Raw genomic sequence first — 9475 nt, forward strand, 5'->3', positions numbered from 1 at the left:
TCACAATCTCACTCACACTTTTAAAGCTATGATAATGACTAAAATATGAGGAAAAAATAATATAGTAGGGATATACAATTGGAAGAAGTTGGTGGTCATTGCAAGGATCTCTCATAAGAATGTCACCTTAGAAACTTGGAGGAATGATCCTTGTAGGTGAATTTGATATATGTCCAATAAGTCAAACAAATATATCACTTGCCAATTATGTTTGATACTGATGTCACCTATAAAATATTTCCAGAGAATACATCACTTGCTCAATGTGTGAATAAGTATATCATATATTATATATGTTTGATGGATATGCCACTTAAAAAAATATATGCTACTCATTGATTGAAAAGAAATAACCACAATAACATCATATGTAAAATGATTATTTTTGTTATTTTTCTTAATTGTTATCTTACTTAAACTATATAAAGTGACATTTTGGTATTTGCATATTAAACAAGATAAACACATTGTGTTAGAAATAAAAATGCAACAATTATTGGAAAGGAAAACAAGGGTTAGAGAATCATCCCTAGTTTGTTATTCGAGATTATTGGAGGTTGTAATAGGGTAGTAGGAGTAGTAGGAATGTCTTTAGGGATTTGCATGTTTTTATTTTATTTTATGTTAAGACACTTGTGTACATAATGGGATGTTTGCATTCAAGACGAGCTTTCATGTTTCAGAGGAGGCACTTGTATCTAGCTAGGTTGTTAGCACTTGAAATTAATGCCAATGTCTTGGCTTGTTAATGATTTGTAATATCTGGTAATTGCTTGACTAATTTTTTTAGTGCAATGTGTATAATGTTGACAAGAGTCCTTAGTGCAAACATATAACCACACTATTTATTAAGGGGATAAGTAGGTTAGCGCTATTGGGAGACTTCCTCATTCAATCCTCTTGATGGAACATTTCAACTAGCTTGTAGCAAGTAAATTTGTGAATGTGGGATGCTTATATATAAGATTTTGTTATGTGTACAACATTTGTAACTACCAAAAACCCTAAGAGGAAATCTCTAACTATGAAATTGTGTGATAATGTAATGGAAGACGAATCAAGGAGGTGGAAGGCATCTGGGTAAAGGGAAGACTAATTTGCAATAGTAGAGATGAAAGAGGGAATTTAAAAATGTTAGGTTTAAAGAGATCTATACATAAAACTCTAATGTGAAGCAAAGATCATGGAAGAGAGAAAAGGAGTCCAAAATCTCTATGAAGTGGATGATTTCTAGGTTGACCAACTATGTGATGGAGAGTGTGAAGAGGATTCAAACGAGTCTAAAAATTAGTTGTAAAGATGGAGTCCAAAGAGAAAATGAATTTACCTTCATCAAAAGTAACAATAAAAGGAGTGAGTTGGAATAATAGCAAAACCTTCAAACTAGGGAAACATCATGGTTTTATAAAATATCCCTAACTAGAATGTAAAGAATCAAGTAATTTCAAGTGTAGTTTTAATCTACACATTTGATCTTGCAAATGTGAGACAAATATTGGTCTACAAATCTGATTTGTAAACTTCCAACATGTCACTTTCAAATCACCTCAAGATATTCTTAGTTTGTTCTGGTACTAAAAAACTAGATTGAGTATTTGATGGTTTGCATGTGATATAGATAGCTGCTTCTCGTGTCAAACCATGTAAGGATATTGATTTAATAACTAGATAAATGATAAGCGAATAACACTTCTTAACATTCAAAATGTCTTAGATGCTTGTGCAATATAGATTCCTTCAATGCAAGTTGTATATAATAGCTCTAGAATGCAATAGATCTAAATATGTTTAAATGAAAATTAACTAAGACCACTCTTTTAAATACAAACTTAGGTCAAACAAAATACTTTCACATCTTAAGTTGATCCATAGTAATCACAAAGAAGGATAAAATCAGTCTCAAATAAGAATTTAAATTTTAGAAATTAAAAAATCATTTGCACCAGTGTCAAAGTGGCTCCCAAATCACTCCAACAAGTGTATATTTAACCTACAAGAGAGAAGAAATAAAGTGAAGGTTAAAATTGATACCAAAATAATGAAAATAGAAATAATATAAAACTCAAATTGTGTAACCACCTATAATTAAAAAGCCATTATTTATGTGTGTTTGTTATCACCTAAAAATAAGTCTACATAGGCCCTTTAACATAAGGGAAAGGGGTGGGAAGCAAGTGAGATGGCAGCGTCTGGAGTTCGAATCCCATTCACTCAAATATAGACGTTATTGCCTGTGATAGAAGCTCAACGAAAATATGCAATACATTCATCATCGAGTGGGACAAATATCTTCACTCTGGTATGAATGCATGCATCTGAAACTCAATTAAGCAATTAAATTCTTACATATATTTTTCCAAGCATTGTAAATTATCTGAAAAGTATGAATTAGATTCAGCTGCAACCATTTGTGTGCAGGTGTAAATAATCCCCGCCATCTGTGATTTCGTTTTTATTTTCCTTGAATTAAATAATCTCCGCCATCTGGGATTTCATTTTTATTTTTCTTGAATTTCTTTCAAGGGTTTCAACGTACTTATGCCCAATTTGCTCTTCCAGATGATTAAAACGCTCAACCAGCAGGAAATATTTAGGCGAATTTTTAGACAGCTCGATGTGCAGCTGCAAATTAGATGAAATGCGACAAGCCGATGGAAGTGAAGGTCTCGTACAAGCCCTCACCATCTGTGTAGAAGACTGGTTAAATAGGAGACCTCCAAGCTCAAGCTTAAGGGGCCCTGCCTCTCAGCCAAAAGCTTCTAGGTTCAACATCCTTTACCAGTTATATGAAACGCCTGTTACATTGTCTTCTTAATTTGTTAAATGTCATTCTCGCGTGTGCAATGCTCCAATCATGGATTATTTCCCTTTAATATTATCATGATGTAAACTTAATAATAAGCACCGCTAAAATTTAATGTTATTCTGTTGTGATGGCTAAAATTTACATCAGTTTTTCTATTTTTGCTAAAAATTTAAGGAGGGAGATCCAAATTTTGCGAAAGTGCTTCTGCATTTTTCCGTTTCTGTTAATGTTTTAAATAAGTAAAGAAGATTCCTAGATATTTAGACTCTAGATATTTTGAGGAGTTAGTGATGGAGTTTTATTAGGTACTTTCTTATATTTTGCCAATTTGTGCAGATTTAGTAACAACTATATAAGCAGGCTAAAATTTAGACTAGAAATATGTAGTTCGTTATCTTCGTCCTAATTTTTTGATGCATTATTGAAGGCTTTTGTAAATTTAAGAAGCATCAATTTGCGGGGATTTAACCTTGTGATTCCATTTTTTTAATATACAATAAGTTACAGGGATTATTTTGACATATTTGAGCAAACGAGAAACAATATGGGCCTCTCTATTTAACCAAGAATTTGTTCACCGCATTTATCTTAGATGATAAAGAGATTTCATGGATTTTGGATAAAAACACTCGAATGGGTAGGAACATTTCTCGGTTTCATCCCTAAACTACAACGAGTTTTTATTTTTAATTCCAGTTTATAGTTTCTGTTACATAAAGAGGAAAGTGGATGCAGGAGAAATTCAAAGGCCAGTTGCAAGCGTTCACATCTCCGAGGAGATCTATAGGATCATTTTAATTTCTTAAGTGTAGCTGAGAAAGTTTCAATAAATAAAAAATAAGATATCAAAATTCTTTTAACCCAAAAACCCTAGGTGCGATGCGAAGACTGTTTTAATTTTAAGATTTCAGAAAATCATCAACAAAAAATCACCAACAAACATTGTCAACATATATGCTACTCTTTACATAATTGACAGCTGCAGAGAGGTTGTTAAAACTTAAAATATTTAGAGAAGACGAGGAATATTTCCCTGATCTAAGTAACGGCAGTACCAAGGAAAACTGAAGAACCCATTTCAAGGTGGATTCTGATTTCTTGTGCAAATTATCAGCATTTAATAAATTCCAGGATAGAGGGGATATTCTTTGTATTTCTAGGTAGTTTTTTCCATCTATCAAATTATATGATTTTTTTTTTTTAGAGATTCAACTGCATAGTTTATTAAGCAGGTGGGATAGCAGGCTAAGTGGCTTGATCTTAGGAGGAACTCTATGATTATGTTTATTTGAGTTGAAGTAGTATTAGGATGAGTGATCTCCTAAAAAGTTCCAAAGTTTCACCCTTGTGAACATCAACTAGATGCAATGTGTATTAACCAGATCATTCGTATTCACATGAAATGGATTCTTGTAGAACACTACTCATAAGATATGGATCAATTTATTCAAAACTATACAATTGAATCCTGAAGAACATCACATAAGTAACTAAGTTATTAATTGTCCAAAGGACTTGATTCAGAAAGCATTTATTAAACTGTTGTGATCCTTAGCAAGCCAGACGAAAATGAGAGAGATGCATGATACCCTGAATAACGATTCAAAGAAACCAGAATCACAGTCTTGAACTAGTTTACTCATAAGATATGGGTCAACTGATTCAGATGATTCAGAACTATACAGTTGAATCCTGAAAAAACATCATATAAGTTATTATTTGTCCAAAGGACTATTGATTCAGAAAGCATTCATTAAGCTGTTGTGATCCAGAGGTGTATACCTTAGCAAGCCAGGCAAAAATGAGAGATGCATGATACCCTGAATAATGATCCAAAGAAACCAGAATCACAGTCTTGAACTAGTTTGAAACAGCATTGAAGCTAACAAAATTTTGTAGTCACTAGAACTGAGAACCATTCAAACCAACCATCAAAGTTTGAAACTCTAGATCCGTAGAAAGAATGATAACAAAATGAAGAAATTTCAGAATGAAGACAACCATTGCAGGATACCTTGTTAGAAATAAAGCGTAGATTTGCAGTTTACACAGATCATGCAAAAATGTCGTTCCAAGTTTAACAATGAGAGTGACTGAAATGAAAAGGGAGCAGTTTGTTTTTAAGCAACACACCTTAAGGTAAAGAGATTTTGGTTGATTGGTTGGCTTAGCAAATATTGTTGCTCAAGACGAACAAGATCAATATATCAATTATCTCTAAGGAAATATATGCTCTATATCAATTTTTTTTTTTCTGTTTCACCAATTGTAATTGTTCTTGTTCTTCTAAAATATGTTATGAATTTTTTATATTATATATCTGAATATATTTTATATATCCAAAAGAATTAAGTTTTAAAGAAGCCATCTATTAGAGTTACTGTTGGTTACCCTTTTTAATTTCTAAATCTACTAATGATCTATGTTTTTTCATGCCGAAAATTGTCAGGTATTGATACTATTTTTTACTGCCAAGCTAATGTCTATACCTTTTTTATTTCGTTCAATTATTGAAGAATAAACATCATTCCTTAAGTCGGTGACTGAATTTTCTTTCATGGGCCTTTCCAATGTTGAGTGCTTGCAGTTTTTAAAATCAGTTTCTCTTTTAATATTCAAAATCATAATATGTATATGTACAATTTAAATGGTCATCAGTAATACGTACTGTCAAATGATCTCTTAAAACAATCTTTAGATATTATCATCTTTTCATATGTAATGTTGTGTGAAGACTGTTGTATGTCAAGTTTGGGATTGACTGCAGATGTACATCTATGCAATGGGAAAAAAATATGAATAGTTTGGGGACTTTGTGGGTCTATAATTTTCCATATAGATTGCTGAATAGTTGACTTCTCTATACAGATTTTTCACAGAAGTTAAACAAAGAGAGCCACAGGAATATTGGAAAGGTAATCGAATAATTCTAAACACGGGTTGAAAGAATATTCTAAACACACCGAATTCAATAAACTGTGCCATATAGGTAATGGATTTTAAAATTGAATTTTTTCCTTATTTATACAGGCTTGAAAATGAGTGTCCGAGATCAAGAAATGCCCATGGTGAGCTGTCTGGTTGCAGTCACATTAAGGTAAGGTTTTTGTTTTCGCCATATCTACATTTACTTCTCAAATAAGATTGAAATCTTTGGTAAATAGTATGTTTTAAATCAATGTATTCAAAGAGAGTACAAAGTTCGAATTATCTAATACAGTTAGATGTGAAGCTGCATCAGCTTTTAATTCTCTGTTTAAAACAAGAAAGACAAGTACAACTTGGAGAAAGCAGTTTGACCATAATTTTTAATCCAAATACTCTTAATTTTAAGTTTAGTTAAAAAGTTGATCTTTAATGTTTAAAACTTTCTAGCTTGTACATTAAAATTGTGCAAAATCAGTACTAGTGTTGAGTGGAAAACAAGAGTATGTAGCATAATGCATGTAACAGTCAACGTTCACTGCCCGTCCTTGAGAGTGATGGAGACATTTTCCTATATTTTTTTGGCACTAACATCAGGCATCCCTCCACCCTTATTTATGCAGAGACTTTCAGCACACAACAAACCCATAGATGGTATTATTAGATGCTTATTTTCTAGATTGTGAAAAAAAAAAAATGATCTACCCACTCTTCAGGCTAATGTTTTTCACAGGTTATCCGTCCATATCTACATAAAGTTATTTTTAGTTTTATTTGTCATATCATTGTTCAAATAGTTTGTACATTGCACTAAAGCATCGTTCCATGAAATGAAAGCAACATGATATGGTAATATAACTACAACTTACTAATCAGGAGACGAAATTACTAATGAGGATTCCATACCCATTGTTTGGCAACCCAGTTTGATGACGTTGGAATTCCATAACACTTGTTCTATGTTTCCTGCTCTTTGGGTGGAGTATTGGTGTATCGTATTGTTTTAATATATTTTTTGAAAACTTAAAAAACAGGGCAGCACCATGGAAGGAGATAATTAGTCACATCAAGCAACACCCGGAAGCATGCCATTTTGTATTTTTCATAACTATTTAGAGCTATTGCTAGCGTGTTATTAAAATTTTAAATCCTTGTTGATTGGCAAGGGGCATGGCCATAAAATAACATCGTATAAATTGATACAAGGAGTGAGAGCTGGGATGTTTTCTTTTCAGTTCTTGCAATACAAAATTAAAAAATAAAAATAAAAATCCAAGAGTCTTAAATATAAATTACTGGAAGTGCAGGCTTAACAAACTTAAATAGTTAAAACATGAACTTTAATTCTAATCCAAACTGTGTGGTGGTGGTTTCTATAACTAGCTCGCAAACTTCTGAAATCATAAGCTTATTCTATACCAAAACAGTTCGACAATTAGGTAAATCTTGGAAAATATTCCAACTCAACCATGCTTTGCTAATCAAGTGCCAGGATGAAAACTTTTCATCACAGTTTTCCCCACTTGAGCTTTCACATTTTTATATGCAAGTTTAACCGAAAGAATAAGAGTGTATCCTAAAATTTTCTGGGGGTTATTGATAGAAAAATAGCGTCTAACGAGGGAGTGTGAGCTGCAATTCATATATTTTGACAGCTAATAACTTATCTAATCCTTAGATTCAACACCTATTCATTTGGTTTGAAGTTTTTACCTACAGAAAGCACCCAAAAAGCCGCATCCGGTTGTGATTTACACCACCTAATCTCCTCCCAGCTCTAATCGACCTCCCCTTTTACATTTTATTTGATTTCTTTCTAAAATCCACCCAAAAAAAAGTATGGCTTTTAATGAGATTATGGTCTTTCCTCTGCCTTGCGCACCAGATTTGACCTACCACCTGCAAATTTTGGACAGCCACGAGGAGGGATGGCATGCCCTATTAAAAGCGTGGCCATTCCTTAGCACCCCTGCGCCTTTCCTTGCCTTTCCTCATATATAAGGGTTGTTTCCTAGTCGTGGTAGGTGAGGACAACCCCATTAATGCTCTCCTTTCATCCCTGTTGCGTCTTTTGGCGAAAATGTCACGACTTTGCTTAAATTTATATTCTATTTTATATTTAATATTTTTATATTTTTCTTCTTTCACTTTTATTTTATTTCTACGTTATTTTTAAATATCAATGTTTAGGGATGGAGATTTTTTTTTGGTATTTTGGTAGTTGATTAAGACAAAGGTGTTCATTGTCGAAACATAATTATTGATACTCAATCAACAAAATTAGAGAAACTATCATCTTGCTAATAAGTCTTATAAAATGTTGAGAGGTATAATCAACTATCATTTTGGAGTGAGTGATTGGCTAAGGGTTACAACACAACTTGCATCTAATGAAAAAATTTACACTCGAGGAATTCATATAGTGCAACTTGATCTCATTGTTACAAAGATAGGGTTAAAAGGATTCATGACTATTCTTAAGATAAGTTGTTAGGTTTGACACTTGCAAAACCATTTGAATCTCCATGCACACCTTTCGCTACAAAGTGTTAGTAATTGGTTAGTCAAAAATGTAACTTGCATGTATAAATATAACCATGTATACTAAAACAAAATCAATTAATTAATAACTTTCAATTACTTGACAATTGTAACATTTTAACAATTAAAGTACTTTTGACGGGACTAACAACATGAAACAAAGTAGAGTTGCAGATTGTAGCATAATCCATCACAACTTATCGCAAAAAGAATGCAGAGTATAAGGTCAACTAGGCCTAGTAGGAACAAACATATATTGTAAGTGACACGTCCCAAATAAAACATAATGTATATATACTAGATAAATGTAACATAGAGAGACATTGAAAAAAGAATATGTAAGAGAGCGATATTGAAAAGATTAGTTGTGAACTTAGACTATGCTATATCAAATTATAAGATTACAATATAGATATAATTGTGAATATTGAATGGATTATTGAATATGCCAATTGGTAGGAATCTGTTATAATAGTACACTACACTTAATCTTTAATCATTCTACTATTGTTGCCAATGGGATACAATTATAATTCCTAAAGAATTCTTCTGGCTTAGAATAATTTCAATTTGTACCCCACTTTTCTTGTTAACATTGGTTTTGTTGTCAAGACCTTGGTTAGGTAATAGAGAAAAGATTAGAGCATCAAATAAAACTCATTGATCAAACTATTTTTTTACTAATTTGTGGTAGAAATCCCTAGGTACCAATCTCGTGAGAGGTGATTAGGGATATAGAGGGTGACAAATGGAAAGGGAGGGTTCTCTAAAGGAGGCCTGTGAAAAGATGTGATCAGATAAATTGAACATATCATAACACCATGAGAGGCATAAAGGACTGATGTAATTCCAAATCATGAACACCCTTGATAAAAGAGATGATAAAAAATTAAGATAGATTAGAGATGAAATTGAAATAACAAGACAATAGAACATGAAGGGAAAAATCATGGATGACAAGCATAGAAAAAAAACCCAAGAACAACAAGAAAGATGCTACGGGAAAATGGAGAATGAAGAATAGAGGAAAATTGAGTGTGCTAACAAAGAGGTTGTTGAGTGTGCAAAGGTGGGTGTTGTCGAAGATAGAAACTTGAAGAGTGTGCCATTAAGAATGTTGCTTGTAGGGAATATAATTTTTTCAAACCCTAAAACAAACAAATTCAAAATTGGAAAAATAAGAAATATTGATAGAATTTAAAG

The 9475-nt window shown here is 32.4% G+C and overlaps 2 long non-coding RNA genes across 3 annotated transcripts; one reads left to right on the forward strand and one right to left on the reverse strand.

The window, feature by feature from the left end:
- Nucleotides 1–1787: 1787 nt before the first annotated feature.
- On the reverse strand, nt 1788–7807 carry LOC131066743 (uncharacterized). 2 transcript variants are annotated; one of them, XR_009111713.1, is made up of 3 exons: nt 7445–7807; nt 4589–4626; nt 1788–1990 (listed from the first exon to the last, which is right to left on the reverse strand). It is a non-coding gene; the product is annotated as an uncharacterized LOC131066743 (long non-coding RNA). The 2 variants fall into 2 exon arrangements; XR_009111714.1 differs by lacking the exon at nt 4589–4626.
- Nucleotides 2138–6062, forward strand: LOC131066742 (uncharacterized). Its single transcript, XR_009111712.2, has 4 exons — nt 2138–2299; nt 2560–2763; nt 5675–5721; nt 5837–6062. It is a non-coding gene; the product is annotated as an uncharacterized LOC131066742 (long non-coding RNA).
- Nucleotides 7808–9475: the final 1668 nt, after the last annotated feature.

The sequence above is a fragment of the Cryptomeria japonica genome, chromosome 9 (assembly GCF_030272615.1).
Source record: "Cryptomeria japonica chromosome 9, Sugi_1.0, whole genome shotgun sequence".
NCBI lineage: Eukaryota > Viridiplantae > Streptophyta > Pinopsida > Cupressales > Cupressaceae > Cryptomeria > Cryptomeria japonica.